At 39.2% G+C, this 24,425-nt stretch overlaps 1 protein-coding gene across 1 annotated transcript in view; it reads right to left on the bottom strand.

Annotated features, from left to right (window-relative positions):
- Nucleotides 1-22,582, bottom strand: part of Brinp1 (BMP/retinoic acid inducible neural specific 1) — a 183,256-nt gene extending 160,674 nt beyond the window's left edge. The window contains exon 1 of the mRNA XM_034504056.2: nucleotides 22,194-22,582. The gene's annotated coding sequence lies outside the window, so the exon portion shown is untranslated. The remainder of the gene's footprint in view (nucleotides 1-22,193) is intronic.
- Nucleotides 22,583-24,425: the final 1,843 nt, after the last annotated feature.

The following is a 24,425-nucleotide window of genomic DNA, read 5'->3' as shown; positions in this document are numbered from 1 at the left end:
TTATTAAAGAGGAAAAAATAAAGGTTATGAGTTGTTTCATGATCTTTTCACTTTAGGGTTTTGTCTCCAGTGAATTGCCAAAGAAGTCAGCTTTCATGATATTTCTGGAAATGTTAGGTATCTGTACTGAACCACTGAACTAAATGTGATGATGTTAATTAATAGAAGCCTGGGAGCCCAGCTCCCTCACAGACATCCACTTTCTTTCCAGTTAGAACAGGAAGTTGCCCCCCGCCCCCAAAAAAAGACACACTTCTCAGAAGCACCATTTAGCCAAACTACCTCCTTGAAGAGTTTCAGAATTGTGCCTGGAAATAGACTGCCAGAGTGATTATTTTTCTTGGAGTTCTTCCGGATTGTCTTTCACTCAAGAATAAACATAATTTGTCTCTTGCTTAACATCTCCTTCCAGAGCTATGGAGACATTCCTACAATCTACAATGCAAAACTGATTGTGTGGAGATGATAAGCAGTTGGATTTGACTTTGGCTCAAGCCCCAAGGGTCACAGTCTATGTGAGCAAATGATGTCAGTTTCCTTCAGTGTCTTTTTTTTTTTTTTTTTGGTCACATTTTTCTTTGTTCATAGTGATTCTGTGTGTGCCATGTGTGGTAAATGGAAACTGAAGACAGGGTCTGTCAACTGTAAGGTAAAAAGCCGCTGTTGTTATTATTGGATTCCTTCCTAGATCACGCCCTGATCAATGGTTCCCTCCCACCTCTAAATGGGAACTAGGATCAGTTTTTACTTCACTCCATTATTATAACCCCATGTGTCACTCCCCACTATTTAGCAGCATCTCGACGTTTACTTTCTACAATCTCTGTAGATACTTTCAGCCAGTCCAAGCATAATTTACCCTTCACATATTGTCCCCTGTGTTATTCCTCCTCCTAGAATGTTCTTCTTACTGACCCCATCTCTATCCTAACCCCTACCCCAGATAATCCCTATTATTTTCTTCTGTTTAAAGATTACTTTCATGTTATTATCAAAAAGTAAAAGAAAAATACAGTGAATACTTTACACTGTATTCTTCCATCCCTCCACATACATATAGCTACATAGCACACCCTTTTTCATATCCTAAACCATAGGAACATTTCTATGTCCATTGATGAACATATATTCACAGGTATTTACCACTCCAAAACTACATTTTATATTAGGGTTCAATTATGGTGATGCATGATTTATGGGTTCAACAAATACATGACAGCATGAGTCTAATATTATAGTATCATACACAATAATTTCATTTTATAAGCTCTGTTCCATACTTTACTACTTTACCTCTGAGTCCCTAACATTCACTGAAATGCTATTTCCACTGTTTTGCCTTTTTGTATTATTGTATAGTTGTGATCTCACGGTATGTAAGTTTTCCAAAATAATAACCAGTGATGCACCTTAACCTTTATTCATACCTTTTCATGTCATAATAATGGCTCCTTTGTTTTTATGTCTTAATAATATTCCATTACCTGAACATATATATATGTGTATATATATTTCTTTAACCTCCTAAGGAGTATTTTTTTTCTACCAAGTTTTAGAAATTCTGAACACAGCTGCTAAAAACAAAGTGCAAGTTTCTCACGTGGACAAAGAATTTCAACTACTTTTGTTAAATACCTAAGAGCATGCTCACTGGAAACACTGGTAAGAGTATATTTAATCTCATATCATCAAAGACATGTTAATAATTGTCATTATTGGGGAGTCAGGATTGTTTTCTTCTTGAATACTCAAGTTCAGATTCAACAGAAAGAAAAAAGAGAAGCCTACCCATGACTTCATATCAAAACATTTGTCCTTAGTTTAAACCATTGATCCTCCCAGACTCCTGGGATTTTCACATGAAATTCAAGCTCAGAAAACATGAACAATTTGCCAAGTCAAAGCACAGCAAATCAAGGTGCATACCTAGGCCTTCCAATGCTTCTCCCATATCAAAACATGATCTTTCTATATAAGAAATGAATAAGAGATTATTAGAGAACCTCAGTACAGTGGCTGAGAATGTGGTTCAGTTAAGAAAGTACTCATGGTATAAGCATAAGTACCTGAGCTTGGATGCCCACAACCTGCAAGAAGACTGAAACACAGCTGTAATACTCCCTAGCGGGCAGGAACAAAGACAAGTGAACATAGACAAGTGGATATAGCCAATAAAAGAGATCTTGTCTAAAAGAGTAAGAGATTGAGAAAGACACACATATTGACCTGTGGCCTCCATTTACACATATATGCATGAGCACTGACATGTGCATAAGTACACGTCCACAGAATTATCTAACAGCTAAACATACACATGCACACACACACACACACACACACACACACACACACACACACACACTTAAAGAACAGAAAACCTCCACCCAAGAGCCTTTAAAAAATAAAGAGCAGGGATGTATGAGAACAGAACGAAAGACTTCATTTCCAAGACAAAGTGGAAGGAAGCAACATGGGAATGCCCAGTAAATTGCAGGCACAAATTGGCACCATAATGACCACGGCTGAATATATCAGAAATAGTTAGCTGTGGGAATAAATAATCAAAAAGATACCAGAAACAGATTTCATCAATTTTTGTACTCCACCAATGTCTGGATCTACTTCCTGCCCTGCATTTCATGCTACAACTGAGGTTTCAGCCCTTGGAGAAAAGCCGAGAGATTTCTGCAAATGTTTTCTCTTCAACAGATGGAGCAGAAACTAAGACGCATTACAAGGAAGATGGATCGGTGCATCTATTTGCAACAATAGAACTGTAGCAATAGTTTAAAACAGGCTTGGTTAAAAAGAAGTGAAAACCCAGGGTTGGCCAAAATTCTTTTTTTTTTTTTTTTAATTAAAAGTGAAGGGGAATTTTAAAGTTCTATTTCATCCCCTCTAAACTTGAGTGCAATGAATGCAGAATGTTTATGGGGCTTGGCTAAATGACAGACAGTGTAAGATTTATGTGGGTTCAGGACTTAGCCAGGGAAAACCCCCTGCACAGGAAACTGGGAAAAGAAATGCAGAGAGAAAAACCTCACTGACAGACATATCCAGCTACTTGAATCCATGTAACTTGGAATTATACACTTAACCATGAATCAATATCTCCCACCCCCTCTTTTTCTCCATCTTCTGTTTCGTGAATATCCACTGGCATTTGCTTATTTTGGGCTCTCTATTTTTTGCTTCCCCATCCCTATGATCACATCAAGATGTGTTATTCCCTTGGAGACATATTCACTTCACCTAATACAAACACATCAACTGCTATTCAAATGAGATGGAGAACCGACCTGGGAGAAAGAACATTGTGTGCTAGACTACTGCCTGTCTCCTAACTGAGGACTCGTTAAGCATTCAGGTTCTGCGTGGAGTCTACAAGGTCCTCTACTCACTGCTATCCTTCTGAACTGTTGAAGGAAATTTCACTAAATGTTCAAGTTAGAATCCTAACCAAGATTTACTAACCCAGTCAGCATGACAGGGTCTGGATATGCATACTTTAAAAAACAGCTGTTGGGAGATAGCAACTTGTCAGATAGAACCCCTGCAAAATACATAGTCATGTCAGCAATATGGCCAAATTTACATTAAACTGTCAGCCTGCATCTTCTGGGTGATTTTCCTGTATTGCTCACACAATTCACTCCCCCTTAGTTCATAGGGCCAACCAGAAACATTTGTTTTTCTGCATGTTTAGTGTTTAAATTGTGCAGCATATCTAACACAAATGTATTAATACACATATAGACACATACATATGAAAAAGTAGTAAGAAGTGCACATTAGAAAATGCTGTTTGTTCAATGCACATGAACACATTCATACACACATACACATGTACACAGCCACACATACATAAATATAACTATATTCTTACACTAGCATATTCAAATACGTTACTTCCATTATATTTATCACCCCTGGACACATCAATTCCAAAAAATATATTTGAAACATCATTCAAATAAACACTGCAATGGAGACCATTCCACCTGGGTATCCATCCCATGTACAGTCACCAAAGGTAGACGCTGATGTGGATGGCAGGACATACATGCTGACAAGAGTCTGATATAGCTGTCTCTTTAGAGGTCTGCCAGAGTCTGACACATTCAGAGGCTGATGCTCACAGCTAACCACTGATCTGATCAAGGGTTTCCCAATGGAGAAGTTAGAGAGAAGACTGAAGGAGCAGAAAGGGTTTGCAGACCCATGGTGAGAGCAACAATACCAACAAACCAGAGCTCCCCAGGGTCTAAACCCCAGCCTGGGAGCACATAGGGAGGGACCCATGATTCCATCTGTACATGAAGGGGAGGATGGCCTTGTTGGGCATAGGTGGGAGAGGAGATTCTTGGTCTCATGAAGGCTGGACACTGAGGGGGTGGTGGAATTTGAGGGTGGGGAGGTGGTAGTGGGTGGGTAGATAGGGGCACATCCTTATAGAAGCATGAGGAGGAGGGATGGGAAAGGAAGTTGCTGGGTGGTGGGGGGAAGGGGGATAAGGGGATAAAATCTGAAATATAAATATAATATCTAATAAAAATTAAATACAAATATAGTAAAACTCATTCAAGCACATCCTTTATTGTTAGAAATATTATAGCTGCTTAACAAATGCATATCATGAACCATACAAGCACTTACATGTCTTATGTACTGATGAGGATATTTCCAAGCAATTTTATTTACATATGAATACATTTAGGAATCCATGGGTACATTCAAGAACAAATGGTATATACACATTTGAAAAAGTTACCTCATTATTTATGAGTCATACATATGTGCACATAGACATGCAAACTACATAAACACTCACTCACACACACAAGGAGGCATGTGAACACACACACCATAAACACTCACCATGCCACATACAAACACAGAATTGGACTTCATATATCACACATACCGCTATACATACAAACAACCATACACACATCAACATACACACATATCACACAATACACTAAACACAACACATTGTGCACAACACATAATGTACATACTATCCTCACTCATACCACAAACACACACCATCCTATATATACTATACACATATCACATACATCTTACCTGAACACATATATCATAAACACATTCCCTCTACACATACCATATAGTACACAACATAGTAAAAACTATGTACATCACACCTACACCAGAAAGGCACATGTATACACCATACATACAGCACACACACACACACACACACACACACACACACAGAAATTTACTCCACATCACACATACATCTCAATCATATCACACACATTCATATACTTCTCTCTATACATACCACACACACACACACACACCATACAAACTATGCAAAAAGAATTAACACATGTCACACACACACACACACACACACACACACACACACACTATCACCATGCACTACCATCACCACCAACAACAACACTTAAATGCCCAGCCCTCATAGTACAAAACAGACAGCTTAGCTGAATCTATGCACTTTTCTAAATCAGATTCTTCCTCTACCTATCAAAATAGATGACTGAATATGAGGATCTGTGAGAGAACATAGATTCTGGAGGAAATAAATGTCACATATGAAACAGATGCCAGGATTAAAACAAGTCTAGATGATCTAAGCCAATGTTTCACAGGAAACATACGGCAGAGCGCAGATCAACAGTATTTTATCATGTGTACAAGAGAGTAAGAGCTGGGTACAAGAACAAGAATAAATGTTTAAGTCACCAGACATGCAAAATACTGCCTTAGAAATAGCATCAAAATCACAGACTGTCATGCATGAATGTTACCCAAGTTCAATCTAACATTGTCCTAAGACAATGTATATTTAGAGAAATGCTTTCTAAAATGGCCGATAACATATAAATATATAGCTATATCAGAGCTGACCAGTGAGTAAAGATATTAATCCTATTTTGCTTCAAGCTCTCTTTTCCTCAATGTAAGTGTTTTTCTTGGGTGTCAATGAAGCCAACCATCATTCTGTTGGGAAATGCTAGAACACCCAGAAAATTCATGTGTCACCTTTATGGTTGTCCTTTGACCAATATGTTTATTATAAGTGTTATGAGTACTTCATATCCTATGTTTGCATTGATATATGCACATTGATTTTAGAATAGTTATATGTCTAAATTGCTGTATTCTTATTATTCATAGGTTGGAGAAAAATATAAAGGACAACAGATGTCACCTTCTCTGAAAAAAAACTCTAAAGTCATAATCCTGGGACTTTTAATATTTGATAGTACTAAGATTGGATTTTTATATTTCACAAGTATTCCTTTCTATGAGTCTATGAGATTCCGACTCTAAGTTTTTATTATCCTAAGATTCTATGATTGGAAGTTTTGATAGCTTCTAAAATTCTACAACTATGAGTCTCAGATGTCAATATTATAAGAATCTGACATTTATAGCTTACAATTTGAAGCTCAAATCTCTTGATTTGATTTGATTTGATTTGAGAATAAGGTTGCCATGCTGTTCTCCGAGGCAGGGAGAAACTAAAAGGGCACGAAGTGGCTATACTTAGTGGTGAGGACAGAGAGTCCACAAAAAAAAAATACATCCAGTCGAGAAAATGAACTGTAAGAGCATGCTGCTTGTAACCAAAGGTATCTCTCTCTGCTCTTCTTTGTCTGCAACTTCAATTTATGGCCTAAAAATTTAAAATATTTACTGCTAGAATACAAGTGTTGTAGAGGCAGAGCCAAATGTTTATTCCTAACATCTAGCACAAACCCTGAATGCATGTACAAAAAGCTCTTAGTAAATATTAGGATTGAGTCAGCTGGCCTCACAGTAGTATGTTTCTCTGCCCTCTTTGCCAATGACTTTTTCCAACATTCTTCATCCTTTTCCTCTTTTCTCATGCATCCACTCATATCATCTCTTAATAGTTTAAATTTTCCATGTATATTAGTTACACAATTATTTTAGAAATACGATGATTATTTCTCCTATTATACAGATAATGAAAATGAGGCTAAATATGATTTATCAAAATCCCTTAAAGTTATGAAAAAATGATGAACCTCAAATTGCTGATTCCAACTTCACAGCTTCCCAAATACTCTCCATTGTCCATGAAAATGAAAAAACCTATCAACTGCCCAGAACATGGGACATGTGGCCCTTGTTTTCTATTCCTCAGTATAACCCTAAACACATTTTCTCAATCAATAGCAATTCTCATTTTATTGTATCTAATACTGGTCTTCCATACTCAACAGTTCATTTCATTTTCTGGCCTTTTTTTTTTCCTCCTCCTGTGACTGCTGTACATGGCATGTGTTTATTTTTCAATTAAAGCAAATTAAACTTAATTTTGTTTTGAGAACTTTTTTTTTAGAATTTTACAGCCCACATTGAGATAATTGAGACCCTGCTGTTTCTGGAAGCAGTGTTTAGAGAGAGGAGGCCCTGATCAGCACAACCTTAGAAGAATCCATCTTTAACCCCTCACTTCCCTTTATCCTACCAACTCAGTATTTCTGAACTCCATCCACTTCCCTGCCACTGTTCTAGTCTAGATGTGTATCTTCTATACCGTAACTATACCACAATCAGGACCTACAAAAGGCCTACCAAAGATTTTCCTTTCCCTTCTCCTACTCATCTCCCTGCCATTCTGACCTTTAGATCTAATCAAGATAATAATTCTCTAAATAGCCAACAGAAACTATATAAAATTACAAAAATAAAAATTAATAGATCTAAATCCTAAAACTTTAAATAGCCAACTTGTACATTAATTCCTTAGCCTCGGTCTCTAGCATGCTCTCTGGAAACACTTGAAATACTTCTGTTTCTATTCGCCATCTGAAACGGCTTTTATCTCCATACAACTGACTGTGTCACTCCAATGCGCATTGGGATAGACATCTTCTCTAATCCTCGTTATTCATATGTATTCTCTAACTTTAGAACCAGCTACTCTGCATAATCTCAGGCTGTATGTCTGTCTGTTATCAGACTGTTAGTGGCTTCAGATCAGAAAAACAAGTTTATTTATCAAAGATGTTCCAGACTCAGACATGTAATAAATCTTCAAGAAACATGTTTCAGAAACTATTAATGAGAAGCAATCTAAAATACAATAAGCTATAAGGGGACACAGGATGTCAAAAAGCGAGAACAAACAAGCAGGATAGTAAAATAATAACAAGAGAGAGAGAGAAAAAAAGAAAGAAATGATGCTTACATTAAATCAAGGAAATTTCTTTCTTTATTACATTCTGATAGTTATCTTGCTATGATCATATATCCTAAAATAATGTATATAACCAAAACTACATGTACAAAAATTTATCATAAATATAATATTCCAGTCTTTCTATAGAAGATCAATTTTATATTATTTACAGTTTTTTTTATATGTAATGAAAGGTACTAACAATTAAATTAAAGAAGTAGAGAAAGTTGAAATTGTAAGGTCAAATAATTTAAGAACACTTGAATTAAAAATAATTAAATCTTTCTTTATTGTAAGATTTAAATGAGTCTTTAAAATGTTTGTGCATATAATATAATGCTTCTCTCAAATTTATTGTGCCATCCAATAGATTATTCTCAGAGTTTTCATAACCCCAAACAAAACAAAACAGTGAAATAGTGCCTAATAGAAAAGGCTATGAGAATGTAATAAAAGAATGGTTTTAGACCTGGACATTGTACTAGCATTCTTAGCTCAGACACTATGCTACAAAAGTAACCTTTGTCAACACTTCCGTTATGAAAGTCTTCATTTCTTTTTCTCTGTGTGTGTAAGTGTGTGTGTGTGTGTGTGTGTGTGTGTGTAACTGAATGTGTGTTGTAGCAATTCAAGTGTGTGCATGTCATAGCACATGTGGAGATCAGAAGACAACCTAAAGAATCATCCCTCACCTTTCCTTTCTTCCACACAGTCTCTTGTGAATATCTGGGATAGATTGGTTAGTTTCAAGAAATTCTGTCTCTGCATTTTACCTTGCCAAAGATTTTTATACTTATAGATGCATGCTACCCTGCCCATCTTTACAATATTTTAGTACATCTGAACTTGGGTCCTTATGGTTGTATGACATGCACTTTGCATATTAAGTCATCTCCTCAACCCTTGATTTCGTAATCTGTCTAAAGAGAGGGATAGCTATGTGTTTTTTGATAGGAATTGCTGTGTTGTTTTAAAAACTTTACCTTACCTCTAATATTCTATGTTTCTGTGATGTAGACACAGAAACTTGGAGTCATACTATTAGCTTCATCATGTCATCCACCTTCATCTATTTCCAGAAAACTGGATTTTTTTTCCATGTCTTTCTCCAGGGCAACACTTAGCTTTAATCTTTATGAAAAATAATAGTGATATAGTTTAGTCTTCAGGTCTCTTATGAAAATATTTTATTTTCATATGAGCCTATTTTAAATATGGAACACACTGTCTTGATACCATTTCATCTACTTATACCAAATGTATGGCATGTATTCTGATGACAAAGGTGATGAAGGCACAGTTTTACATCAGTATTTGCTTTGAAAAGACTCTTCTGGGGTATGGTATGTCTAAGCCATATTTGACTTGCAAAGAACTCAGTACAACAGCATAAATGGCAGTAGAAATTGAAAACAATGTTTTAAAATCATTTTAAAGTTTTATTCCTTCTTATATAAATCTTATAATAGTATAGAAGATGTTTGAATGAATGTGGAAGGTGAAAGCTGGGCTGATTTCACAGGCAGCCTCAATTTATCACCTCCTCACTGCTTCTGTAGTGTCTTCAGATTGGTGCTATGAACCTCAAGCCTTCACTTCTTAAGTGAGGAAATGGAGGTTAGGGGTGTGTGTAATCTACCCAAAACTTGAAATAGAGAAAAGGCTTCCTGAAGTATCCCTGCTTCTCAAACCATGACACAAAAAGTGCTCTTTCTTCAGAAAATGATTTCATTTAATATAAATATGATCCTACTTTGTTTTAAGGGGCTAATAGCCACTCTTTTGTTTATATGAAATTACAAATCACCTAGAAAATCATCACTGTATTATGAATATTTTTACTTAAGCCAAGGGTAAGTTAAAAAAAAAAGTTGAATCTTCAATTTGACTTAGGGTGACTTGCCAAAGTAGATAGTGTACATTCATGAATTACCCTTTTATTTTAGTTTTTCTTCTAACCTATCATGGATTGTTCACTACTTTCCTTGATCTTAGTAATTAACACATTGATTACTCATATCCTGCAATTCATTACAGAATATCAGGAAGTACAGGTAAGCATCATAGAAAGAAATATATTCATTTATAACCCATTAAATAGAGATAGCCATTAATACATAGATGTATCTTATTCAACAATCATGCCTTCTATGATATTTTGTTTCTTATGCCTCTTCAATTGTTCACCAAAATAAAAGTCAATATAGAGATGTCCTAAGTGCTATTTGTGTAACACTTGCTGTGCATAAGACATTTTCCCAATTGCTTTCTGTATGTGAAATTCACTTTCACTTCAAAACTTCATGGAAGGTCCTACTGCTACTCCATTTTATGGACAATATTTCTGATCATTCTATCTCCTGGTGTCTGAAGATACTGCTCCAAAGCCATGATTAGAGTTTGTAAAGTCCATTCCGTGCTTTGCTCTATTTTATTTTCCTTTTGTCTCAGAAGGAACATTCTTCATAGACTATGCAGGTCTAACTGACTTCTAAGTGGGGTCTAATTCTTAATTTAGAATCATTTATATCTCCTTTTAAAACCTGGGATATTTCGAGGGTGTGCCAGGATGGAGCTCCTGCTCTCCTGATAGTGAATCTCCCCCTCATTTTCATTTGCTTTCTCTGCTGCATTCACATTGGCCTCTTTATACAAATCTCACCTCAGGAAATCCATCCTGAGCATGTCCCCACTTCTGAATTGTACTCTCTCATATCCCTCTTATTCACCTTCTTTCAGGGATCAAGAAGATTTTACTTGAGTACCTCCACCTGGAAGGCTACCCTGCCTGGTTAGGTATGTGCCTTGCTGTTTTCTGGATCCAGACCTCTTTTCGAAAAGTCAGCACCCCGTAGATATTTCCCCTTCCTATTTACACGAATTAGCAAGCCCTGTCCTACCATGCCATCTGCACCACCCACTTTCCTTCTCCAGTCATTTTCTATTTTTTCTCTTCTCTATTACACTTATCACCATCTGACACACACTATATTTTTGCTTGATTATTTATATAACGTCTTTTCCCTCAAGTAGAACATGAGTTCCAAGATGGGGTTGGGGGTCTTAATCACGTGAGTTCACAGCTATTTTCAGGACTCTTAGAACAATGTCTGGCACAAAGAAGTGTAAAATAAGAAGTTCTCCTTATATATTTTTTTTTAATTTCTCTCTTCTGTGTAAAGGAACATGGGTATACACATGTGAAACCCAGATGATTGTGCTGCCAGAAGTCTCCCTCAATTACTACCTTTGTCACTGAAGTAGGTCTCAGACAACTCAGACCTTGCTGACAGGAGTCTATAGGTTACGATGATATACATCTGGCATTTACATGGCCTATGGAAATATAACCTCCAGCCCCATATTGGGCAACAAGTATTTTAATTACTGACCAATCTTGCCACCTCTATTCCTTAATTTTCAAATGAATTGAACACAGGCCATATGTGTATTGAATGTGCATTTCTAACAGTATAAAGGAGCCTCTGTTTTCCTGCACTGCTTGCCTGCATGGCATTTACTGCTAAAACAACTTACAACAATGCTAAATTTATCATCATCATCATCATCATCAACAACAACAACAACAACAACAAGAACAATCACAACAACAATAACAAAGACAACAGCAATAACAAAAACATTGTCATTATGCTACTTGGCATCATCTTTCTTTTGCTCTTATTTACTGTTTCTTTCTTTTCAAATACAAAGCTTTGTTACATTACGACTTGCCTTCTCTCCTAACATTGTCTCATTTCTCTTGTAGTATTTGGTTGAGACATCCTAGTTGCAATCAAAACAAAACAAATCCCCTTCTTATTAGTGGAGGAAAAATGTAATTGCAGCAACATTTTCATACAAACATAGCATTATATTTTTCCTCTTTCTCATCTTTTCTCACTGTCTTCCATTCAACTTCCCTTCTAATGTCTTCTTTCTTTCTTCTCAATTTATACCCAGTTCTTGTGTTAAATGGGAAGAGAATATGTTTTTTTTTCAAAATATACATTTGTAGCCATGCATGCTTTCCTTGTTAAAGTTCTACCCAAGTTTACTTTCTAACAGCAGGTGATCCTACAATTATGACTGAGTTCATGGTTTAGTACTATAGAGGGGTGACCCCACTTGAGCATTTTCTAAAATATCTAGTGTTCTTCATTCTACTTGTTCTCAACTGTGTTCAATGCCCATTTTCTTGCCTACATGTTTTAAGTATGTATGTGTTTAAGTACATAGTAGAGCATCTTGAAACATCTGGCTGTTGAAATGTATGCCATCACTACCCGACACTTTCTTGAGTTGCTTTTAACAGTGGCAGTGGGATCACTGGGATCACAGGTACGTTTGGAGTCACACTTTCCATTAAAAGAAAAATGTTGGCATTAGCCCCAAGTTAGAAAGTGGCTTTCTTATTCTATGACTGCTGGCCCTGGTTTCAGCAGTGTTTGAACTCTCACTATTAGGGTGCAAATAAACAGGCTAAGCTAAGGTTTCCCACAGAGGCATTGTAAAATTAAATTACTATTTTAAGAGGCTATGAAATTGGCAGCCAAAACGCACTAGAAGAGTGGAAGACATTCATGATACTGACAAATAAAGAAGGAAAGAAAATAAAATGCATATTGTTAGAGAGGATTTAGGAAGCTCCTTTTCCAGCCTCATGTATAACTTCTAAAAAAATACAATGGATGCCTTCCTACTTTAGGCATGTGAAAGATCAGAACTGAAGGCAAAGCATTATGACATAATGGTTGATGATTGGCAATGACTGACCTAGCTCAAGACAATAGGGGCCAAGTTGCAGCCATCAACTCCTACTATAAGAAGCTGCTAAGTTCCACTTGGGGAAGCTGCTACTAGCTGAACAATGTCTTAGGCTAATTCAAAGAGGGAGGACAATTCAGGAAAAGAGCATCACACTTAGTGTGTCATAGTAGACAAGGGCAGAAGGTCAGATATTGTCACTTATTGCATATTTTACAGTGAATTCTTCACTTTGTAGACGGAAAGTCATTGTTGGGAAAACAGAGAGAATCATGTTAAATTTGGAATATCGCACAGTAAAATATAATATGAAAATCATTTCAATGTATTTAGGAACTTGATGAAATAAATGGCATTGATGATGTAAAAGGCAATCCTGAATATAAAGATAAAGAGTCCACAAAGCATCTAACTACTGTCAATCATCCATGGGTTCAAGCAAACCTGACGGAAACCCTGGCCTTACATATTGGAAATTGAAATAGACAGGTACACAGAGCAAGAGGTTGCAGGGATTCAGGGTTCCTAAACTAACTCAGGTTCTGTTTTCACCTTAAAGAGAATGGTTCTGTATATGAAATAAGACAAAAGAAAAGGAGAGAAAATTAAACAGACCTACATGAAAGATGCCATCCAGCTCTGATGGTCAGTGACCTCTTCACATCTGCTTTCTGACCCATAGCAATACAGAGAATTTAAAAATGTGCCTTAGTAATTCTGCATACTATTCAGCCTTTTTCTTAATTTCTCAATCTCCCCTATAAGTACTGCTGTTGCACTGCTGCACTGGGGGCTGCTGGGCTGGTTTGTAAAAATGAGCTCAAGAGTTCCTGTACAAGGTCGTGTCTCAAACCTAAAAGTAATCTCTTTTGTGGATGATTTTTCCAGTTTGAGAACAAACCTAAGACTGCAAATAATGCTCAATCTGATACATTAGGGCATAGCAGGAATAAAACCAAAACTAGTTAATGGTATGTGGTGTGACATTCTGCCAGGTACTGCTTGAAGCACTTACTGAATCAACTCATTAAATTCCCATCTCTCTTCCATACAGAGTCCCTTTTTTTGCCTCATTTTACTGATGTGGAAACTGAAATAAGGACATTAGGTAAACTTGCTAAGATCAGAGAGCTAGTAGATGGTAGTGCAGGCATTCAGACACCAGCCATCAAGTTTTAATCTCTTTGTTTTCAAGTCAGCTAGAAACAGGTTCAAATCCTCCATAACACACCATTCATTGACTTATATGGTCTTCAACCAGAAACATTATTGTTACACACCTCGATTTTCCCATCTCCAGAGTGGGAGTTTATTCTAACTGCTATGTGCTTATAGATAATATACAACAAAGAATCGACTACATACCCATTATTGTACAAGAAACATGAACATGCAAACAAACTTGACACACATGTGGTCTGAGTTCAAGAGTATTTTATAACAGTGACACTTCAGCCACCCTTAAATATTGTGGGTAAAGACATTAAACTCTGAATAAATGTATTTTTTGCTAGTGCAATAAAATAGAGAACAAAAAAGAACAAAAATGCAGCTGGCTTACTAATAATTAAAAAATCATCTGTAAGGCTTCACTGGACTTTGAATGATGCTGTCTTGTTGGTATACACTTAAAATAAAATCTTCATAACATTCCCAGCCCTCCCCAGCCTTTGCCATCTCCAGGAATGAGGACCACTTCTTCTGAAAAAGTCATGTCTCCAAATTTGTCCCAGCAGCAAAACGGCATTACCAGCCCCTCCCAGGTAATCTATTTTTCAATCTTTCCTCTACAAGCTTACACACACCAAAATGCTGATTTTCTTTTCTTAAATAGCTTCTGTACTTGTACAGATGTTTTTATAGTACTAGGAAGATTCCTTGTAGGTGCTTCTCTAAAATGTGCTTATAAACTCAGAACTCATCAATCGTATGAGAGATTTCATTTACCCAGTGCCATATAAACAGATACACATTTGCTCAAGGCTATGGTCTATGTTGCATTCTGAGAGAATGCTATTCTAGGTTTTTCATGGGACTTCTGATACTCCAGAGATCCTACAGATGTCAAGCATTTCATCTATTTTTACAGATGGCTAATTCTTAGAATAGAAACTTGAAAACTTATCATTTAATAAGGTGGGTCTTCTGAAGTGCAGCCATCCTGTGGATATGTACACAACCTTCTTCCATCTAAATCAACTTGTAATCAGTAACCTGGCTATTCCACTTTACCCACAGGATCTGTACTTCCCCACTGGCTCATTTTCTGAGCATCTGAAAAGCTAGATAAATTATATCTCAGAAAGCCTTTGAGGCCTGTATTGGGTTAACCCTTACAAAGGGTTCTAACTGTTTAGATGGGCCATTTACTTGGAGCCCTGCTGTTCCAACCTTTACAGCTTACACAAAGAAACGATTGCATCTTACTTTTGTTAATAGCCTTATAGATCTACCTCCCACCCTTGGGGGGATACAGTTACTTAGCTATTCCCAAAACGATGCCAACATGCCTCATACAGCTCTGCACCCTGTGAGAACAGAATTTGTTAAGCATGATAGATTATATGCCTTCATCAGGCTTGCTCTTCCTGTGTAGGGGTAGCAGGCAACCCTGGTAATTGACCACTGTTCACTTTCTCACACCCAGTCTTATTCAGGCTATCCTCCTTAAGGCCACTTGTAATATCCAAAAGATAGGTCTCCTGGGAGATAAAAATCACGTTCACTCATATGAAAAAAAATTAATTTCACTTTTCCTTGGCCTCATTATTTTCTTAATTGTCTTCTTTGCCCCCTTAGTAGCAAGGACTGTCTATGGATTTGGAGAAAACCATTTTGGGCTGCTGTGTTCCAGGAGGATAGTAGTTTTCATGTTAGCACTTAATCACTTTGCTCTTAAGAGTTGCACCAGTGGCAACAAGCTCACCATCTATCCCACTCAGCCAGCCTGCCTTGAATCACAATCAGTCCTGTGAGATAGGAGTTCCTTTAGATTGGCTCATCTCTGAGAGGACATCTAACTCGGATGATGAAGCACAGCCACCATGCATGTGTCTCTCTCTGCTCTTAGAAGAACTTTGTCATGCTGCATTTCCATACAACCCGGCAATATCTCTTCAGTGAGCTAAGCCTTAGTATGGTTCTTCTAAATTTGCAGAAGGCAAACACATGCAGAGAAAGATAGGCTCTTAAGGAGTCTTTACAAACACCGAGATGAACCAGAATCAAGAGCCTTATGTCACTGTCATCTAATGTGCCCTCCCCCAGCCTTGAGCAGGCCTGAAAGACCTTGTTTACCACAATAAACCAAAAATAATAAGACCTAGGTGGAGTTACCCACCTTGGCTGCACATACAGCCTGCTACAGGAACTTAGAAGAATAACTGCCTGCTGAGCATGCCTTGATATATCTCCAGCAGTGACCAAGGATGGGTCCCCTCACCCATCCCAACTGAAGCAAGAAGGGGTTCAGTGGTGGGGCTTTTCCTTTAAATTGAGAGCTGAATGTTAAACATCGAGTCTTGATCAGAAAAAAAAGAAAAAGAAAAAGAAAAAGAGCCTTATGTCTCTGTACTTTTATTCTATAAAGTCTTGAAGTAAAAGAAATTTAAAATTTATATATGAGATTTAATATATAGTTTCCAGACCACCAAAATCTTACAGTTCCTGTTCATCCTCATCACTGTCTTTATTGATGGGTCTTCCTTTAGCCTTTTCCTTTCCCTAAAACCTATAAGATTTTGAAAGGGCAATTACCATCCCATTATGACTATTTGGGAATTTGCATATCTCTTCTGTTAGATGGCTTACATTTATCAGCTTTCACTAGCGTATTTGCTCAAATACTTTGTCCAAATTATTTTCCAAGCAATATATTTGATAAACTTTTCCAAATTGAAACTGCAGCCAGGTTCTCCCCTTTCCCGCAGATTTCAGTTATCTGCTGCCCACATATTCATTCTCTTCTCCCTTTTCTATCACTGACTTTTGTGTTTTAAGCCTAAGAGTTTCTGGAATGTGGTACTCTAAGCAGGACTGGAAATTAAGAACACATGGAAATGAGGGATTAAAAATGGGAGTGATGAAAACGTAACAGAAAGTACCTGATAACGCCCTGTCAATTTCCAGAATGCATTCCATTCTTAGATCTTGTACTGCCCAACTAAAGGTGTGTCAAAAGAGATACCAAAATGTCTTGCCCTCTTCTACAAGACCTTTCTGATGTGGGCTCTGTCTCTTTTTCATCTCGTATCACCTCCTTATTTACAGCTTCATCTACACTGGGAATCTGTACATCTTTAGCCTTCTTAATCATCCCCCTGTATAATGACTCCATTCACTCTTCTTACATAAATCTCAACATCAGTACTATTTCCTCAGAAATGGCTTTTTATGACTAACTCTTCTAAAGTTATATCGCCCACCTTCCCTTCTAGCATGGGATCCCTAATTATTTGTATGACATTTAATATTAGACTTAATTACTGTGGCTCTCTATTTGCTTAGTCATTATTAGCCATCTCTTCCCCATGTGTGAACCCCAATGAAAGCAGGACTATCGTCATAAAACATTCCTGATGTCTAAACCAGAACTGTCCATTTTAGTGTCCACCAGCCACATACAGCTGTATAAATCAAAACAAGAAACAAATAAATGTTAAACAAGAGGAAAAGCTCACTTTACCGGTGTCCATTGGCACATTTAAGAGTGCATGGCTACCATGTTGCCTAACATGGAGAATATTTTTCTTATTCTCTAAAGTTCTATTTACCTGTCCTATTCCAGGACAACATCTGCTAAGTAGAGGACACTCAGCATCTACTGCTTTTAAAAATAAATAAATTCTTTCTTTTGATTCTAACCCAATCCTCATACCTTAAAGGCAAGATAGCAGTCTGCTCAGTTGTTTCTAGCATCCACTGAACACGGAGGTCTCAATAGCTATGAGTGATCTTGATTGTGTAGTAGAAGAGTGGAGATACCCACGAAAAGTTCAAATCTTTGCCCCTCTGCTTAAAAGGAGTTGAACAAAAGGAAGTTCCCTTTCTTCTGTATAATAAATGTATCTGCCTCACTGGACGAGAATAGAGATTAAAGGAGAGAATAAAACTAAAGATCTTGGGACACAGCAAGGGGGCATTGTCAAGTTTGATATAACTACCTCTCTGGCCCATTACTGGTACCCCTCAGTGGCTAAGCTAAGTTAAATGATTTTGAAGACATAATGGCTTTGTTTTGAGTAAATAAGAATCAATTTGGGGGGGGGAGCACAGGAGGGCTGACAGATACTTTTCACACTGAATATGTGTACAAAAGCAAAAAGAATGATAAAAGAACTACTGTGTGCCAAGTCCCCAGCTACTAAAAGAGAACTGCTGCTAATAAGAGTACATGTTGATGTGATAAAGACAAAGCTATTGCTGTGTGGCTGTAAAACAGAGCAAATAGAGATGAAAACTAAATAAATAGGCTTTCCAACAAAATTACGTCAAAATCCAGCCAAAAGAGTTTGGTTCTGAAACAAGGCCTTGGGAAGACTTTTTAGAAGGATTATCTGAGCTAGATGCTAAAATGTAACTACGGTTTGCTCAATGGAGGAAAGCCTGATATATCCACTATCACTCATATGAAAGATTATAGTGAAAACAATGGGAAGGTTTTAGGAAAAATTATATTTGGTGACTCTTCCGATGTTTCTTGTTGTTTAATATGGTTACGAGGAATTCAGTAACTTACTTGTTAAACTTTGGATTTTAGAGGATTTTGGGGATATTTCCTAATGATTTCATCTAAGGAACCCGGATGAGAAAGCATATGCAAATCAGAAATTATTTCTTCACATAACTGCAGTATCTTTTGGGGTGAAGATGGGTTGAGGGGGGAAAAGGTGAAAAAACAGAGAGAGAATTATTTGATCAATAGCATAAACTCTCTTGAAAGCACTAAGAGAGAAATGTCCCACTTGAACTGAGCAGGAGAGAACATTTTTACCATCCCCACCTATACTGCTACAGTCATATTCCCTACAGCAGGAGCTGGGCCTTCTCAACTCAGCAGGGGGGCCACAGAGCTTATTTGGAATAGCAGAGCTCTTTTTCCATGGATGAAATGGAGTCACAGCTCCCCCTTCTGGGAGCTAAAGTGCCATCCAGCTCCAGAAAAGACAACGTTTGTGAGGTTGTTAATGGCTTTATTGCAGATGTGCCTAAAATCCCTGTATTTCTAAGTACTTCCCCGAATCCCAAAAAGAGCATCTAAAATACTGATAATGTACTTTTTTTTTTCTTTTTAGTAAAATTGATTTCAACTCTGGATGTCCTGTGACTCAAAGAGCTTTATATTTTTCTTTCCTTGAGGTTGTAAGCCCAAGCCCACCAATGCACTTACAAAGGGTAGCTCAATTTTCTGCAGAGTTTAAGAGGTTAGTCACATTTAGGGGAATGTATTAGGAAGGGAAGGTTACTGGACCTGTATATATACTATACACCTGTGTATGGATGTATATATATTCTTGTGTATGTGCCTGTGCTTATACTGTGAATGTACAGACATGAGGTTTAAATTAATGTAAGTAAATTAACTTTCCTGAAGTATTTGCATGGATGTCTAAGTATATATATTTTGTACTCCAGAAAGCAGACCTTTTCTCATAAAGGGGTCCATATAGTCCAGTTTTTCTACTGAGTTCTATATACCAGTCATAAAGTCTTAGATCCCCATGTGCATTTAATTATCTGATGACATTAAAACAGTCTCTCTCTCTCTCTCTGTCTGTCTGTCTGTCTGTCTGTCTGTCTCTCTCTGCATCCCTATATGTGCATATGTTTTTAAATGCTTCTGTGAAACAAGAAGAATGACTGAGGCATTATGCACTTTCTCTCTTGGGTTATAAAATATTTGAAGAAGGTCTGAAATGCATCTCTGAAACAAGAACTTCCAGAAAGGAAGACAATCAGTTATCTTAAGTAGAAATATCATGGGCAGGTAGGGTTAGGAAGTGTTGTAAGTTCCTGAACAGGGTAATGGAGTAAAAACTGACAATGATTTGGCTGAAAAACACCCTGGGTTCTAGTCCTGGCCATGCCACCAATTTGCTAGTGAATATTGAGAAACTGTCATCCTCTCTGATCTAGAGTCCTGCCTGGTTGTTCTTTGATAGCAATAGATCATTTATACATTGGAACAGAGATAATGAGAGCCTATCTCAACATGAGGGCTCTTCTGCTTGCAAAACCCTTCCCCAAACTGCACTAGGATGCTGTGATCTAACCTGAGTTTTGTAAAGTCTACTCTATGGGCATGCCCTCCTGAAGCCTTCAGCCTGAGAGATCCGCCTGTAGCCAGAAAATGGTATGTGTGCAAGTGCTTGCAGGTAGAACAGAAACCCACCAGCTGGGGCAGGTTCCTGCAAACACTCGTTTGCTTTTATCTCTCCTCAGAAGATACAAACGTATGAATAAATGGTTTTAAAAACAGGTATATTTCTATTTTCTTTCCCTCCTCGAGAGGCCTTTCTAGTGACCCTTTAGACACTCTATCACACTACCTCAGCCTCATCTTCTAGCTTCACTGCTTACAAGCAGAATGGCTGCCATTTACCTTGAGAAAGTAACAGCTGCCTAGTCTGGAAGCCATGCTAACAGCAGTAAAACTCAGCATTTTTTGCTGAGTAGGGCAAGCCTTTAAAAGGCAGCCGGGAATCAAATCAATGGCTGGCTCCAGAACCAAAGCCCAACTGTGCCTAGGCAGGCGGGCCAAAGTATTTACCTGAACAAGCTCCTAAAAGGTGGAGGAAATAGGAAGGAGACCCTTACCTCAAATTACCTTCCTGAGAGTCTTTCCAGGCCTCCCTGCCCTTGACAGTATTTTAGAGCCAAGCATAAAATGTGAGGTGCAAACCAGACAGCAATTTAAGTCAACTACCTTCACATTCTGTGACGAATTCCCCACCCTCACAAACTGTAGCTCCTTGGTCCTTAAATAAACACATATAGACCTCTTCTCCCCACTTGCCCCAAAACACACTAATCTCTCTCCCAGTAGCTTTGGAACTTCCTGGAGCCATGAGAAAGCACAGTTTTAAGAAGAGATGGGGCTTCCAAAGCTTGCCTGAAATGGAGAAAGCAAAAACAATGCATCCTAGGAAAGTACCCTATCAGTCTCCTGCCAAAGCACCCAGAGCTGCCCCAAAAGCTATTTTCTCTGGTACCGATGGGACTGAGATGGACAATCACATTGTCAGAGGATGCTTACTCTTTTCCCCTGAGATGATTCAGGCAAACTTACCCAGACCACCCCCTCAACAAAAGGCGGGGGTGTGGGGGCAGTGATATGATTGCAACAGGGAGATAGGGTGATCTCTCTACCCAAGACTTATCATGCAGTAGATAAGGAGATCCCAGACTTCCTCCTTTCCTTCTCACTCCATACTCAGCCTCTCCAAATTCCCATCAGAATCCTGGAGTCTGCCCGGTGTGGAATTTAAAGGGACAGCATCTCCCTTGCCTAGGGTTTTGGACATGTATCTTTCATTTTTAATGGTGAGTTCAAGTGAGCAACACTACCCCAAGATCTAGACGATATTTTTCCTTCATAGGTACCAACAGTGGGCTAAATAAGGCACCATTTATATTCCTATCATCTCTCCCAAACCACTGCCAGAGACCTAAGAGGAAGTCCACAGCGGGCTTCCCGGTGGCTACGTGATCCTGTATGATCCTGTAGTAAGAAACCCATTCCATTCCCTGTGAGCTGAAGAGATCTAATTAAAAATACACAGACGTGCACACATGCAAACACACACATGCAAACACAGACACACACTCACACGCATCTCTCTGAAAGTAGGTTATAAGGCACGGACACACACACACACACACACACACACACACACACACGACACGACACGCATCAAACGCAAACGACGCTGCACAGGCAAACATACACTACATCAAGTTCCCACCATGGTACCCACGTCGGGAGCGCGCGGGGACACACATGACACTTAATAAAACCCGCATTTAACCAATAGAGTCCAATCTACAGTAACCCCAGTCTTCAGAACAGAAGAGGACTTGGAGGCGAGGGAAAACCCGGACAGACGAGGGTGCTGGAAGGGGGATGGGAGGTGAGGGCGGGGGCGCCCCGACTGCGGTCTGTGGCGGGCTCCAAGGGCAGAGGGGCTGTGGGGAACTGCTCCTGGAGTCGCCTTACCTGGAGTCAATGTCCGTCTTTGGCGGAGAGCAGCAGGAGGACGCTTTTTATTCGGCTCGGTGGGAACTTGGAAGAGCCTTGCGTCCAGCTCGCATACCGGGGACGGCGCGGGGACTGCAGGCGTGGGGGTACCTGGCTTCTAGCAGCCTGGCTCATACTCAGCCTTAAAGTCCCCTTGGCTGGTCCCGAGGACAGGCATGAATCCCGGCTCCGGAAGGTGGCCACTACTCCCTCTGCCTCCGGCTCTCTGGCTCTCTTGCCTTCTCCTTTGCTTGCGCTCTTCTCCTCCTCTTGCCCACCCCCCCGCGCCAGATCAGTTCGCAGCCGCGGGGACCCGGAGTGAGGCGGCTGGCGAATGGAGAGGGAAGTCCAAGTACGCCGCGGTCTCCGGGCGGGGAGCAACGGAGGCCGGACTAGGCAGTGGGAGGGACTTTGCCGGCGACGGAGGAAAATGAATGGGGGAGAGGCTGCCGGGGGCGGAGAGGGAGGAGCTGAGAGCCCCGGTAGATTCCAAGGAGTGTTTTGTACGTCTTCAGGCGGTGGGGGAAGAGAACCGAGAGGAGAAGAGAAGTAGGGCCGCCTGAAGGGAGGGGCAGACTGGGTGGGCAAAGGATGAGCTTCAAGGGAACTCACATGGGTCTGGGCACAGTGCTGCGAGACTCCTTACAGGAGCACCCAAAAGGACCTCGTGCGCGCAGATCCCGAATCGTGATTCTAGCTGAAACGGGTCTGTAGCTGAGTGATGCGCGAGCTTCTGGTATTTCTGATTATGCGGGAGCTTGACGTGACTGCGTGTACATACCTGAGTGTGGGTTTTGTCTGGAGTGACGCACGTTTGAGTCTTGTTGTGTCTCTGTTTCACTGTGACTATTGGAAATTGTTTTTGTGTGTAGGCGAAAGCCCACTTAACCTCCCAGAATTAAGCACGCGCTTCCTTACGTGGGAAGGATGTCGGAGTGGGAAGCTGAAGAGAACGCAAAGTTCTCTAGGGACCATCAGAGACAGGGAAAAGGCCAGAGTAGTTAGACTAACACAAGAATACAGATAGCAGAAAACTCCGCATTCAGCCTGAGGTGCAGGCACAGCCTCTCCCTGAAGTAAAACGGAAGGCCTTTGCATGGTGTAAATCTCCACATTGTATGCATTCTGTGAATTTTGCTTTACTTTACTCAAAGCTTAAATCCCACCAGAAGTGTGGATTCCTAATCCTTTAAAGATTTGGCCAGGGTGGGAAGCTCTGTCGAAGCTACCAGAGTGAGAGACAGGAAACCATAAGGAAAATATTGGACAATGTAAAGGAATCCAGATGCAGTGAAAAGTCCAAGTGTTGGGCGTAAACTTGAATCTTGTCTATGTAGGATATTGGCCAAGTTATCTTAGCCTTCACTTTCTCCCTGTTTAGTAAGATGTGATAACTAAACTTCTAATGAGGTTGCTGTGTAATTGAAAGTAAAATTATATATATATATATATTCCTTCCAGGTAGATAATGCATCCTGTATATTACCCGCTGCTGCGATTCCTACCTTTATTAATCTTTCTCTTAACCAAAAGGTGACAAGAAAGAGATGCAGTCAGTAGAAAAACGTAGACGAACCTAAAAAAACAGTGACAGAAAAGGAGTTTTGAAGCAAAATGAGAGAAAAATCCTTGAATTAAAGAATAACAACTTGAGAAAAATCAGCATAATTGACAAAGAAGAAGATGTAGAGAGAAAGGAGGCAGAAACATATGACGATCAGAGGAGAGAGGCTAGCAGCAGAACCCTTAAGAGGTCTCCTCTGCATTTACACTGCAATGTAAATGAGAACAGGTCAGTACCACGGACAGCTCTCTGGCCACTGACCAGGTGGGTGATTTCTCTCTCTGACTGATGGAACTTCTCTTTTTCTTGGACAACAGTTTTATTCTTACCTTGGCTTTTGGCCTGAGTTGAGATCCTTGTCAGTTCTTCTTGAAAAGATTACAATTATGAAGAAATACACTCACCACAGATGAAGTCCCAGATGCTATCATGTATCCTTTTTTTTTAGCCCTCTCTTTCTATTCATCTGTACCACATTGCTTCCCAGTTATTTGTCATATTCTTGTTTTGCTCTATCACCCCCAGCTGGGGGCTGCCTCCTTGATGCAGTCAAGAAATCAGTCTAAAACAACCGAGTTAGATGAAGACCAAGAGAGTGTTGTTCCCCTTCCTATATTTTCCTTCATAATTACACTCTCATGGTAGTA

The sequence above is a fragment of the Arvicanthis niloticus genome, chromosome 5 (genome assembly GCF_011762505.2).
Source record: "Arvicanthis niloticus isolate mArvNil1 chromosome 5, mArvNil1.pat.X, whole genome shotgun sequence".
Lineage (NCBI taxonomy): Eukaryota > Metazoa > Chordata > Mammalia > Rodentia > Muridae > Arvicanthis > Arvicanthis niloticus.
The sequence above is the reverse complement of the archived record's forward strand: the minus strand, read 5'-3'. Positions and strand labels throughout refer to the sequence as shown.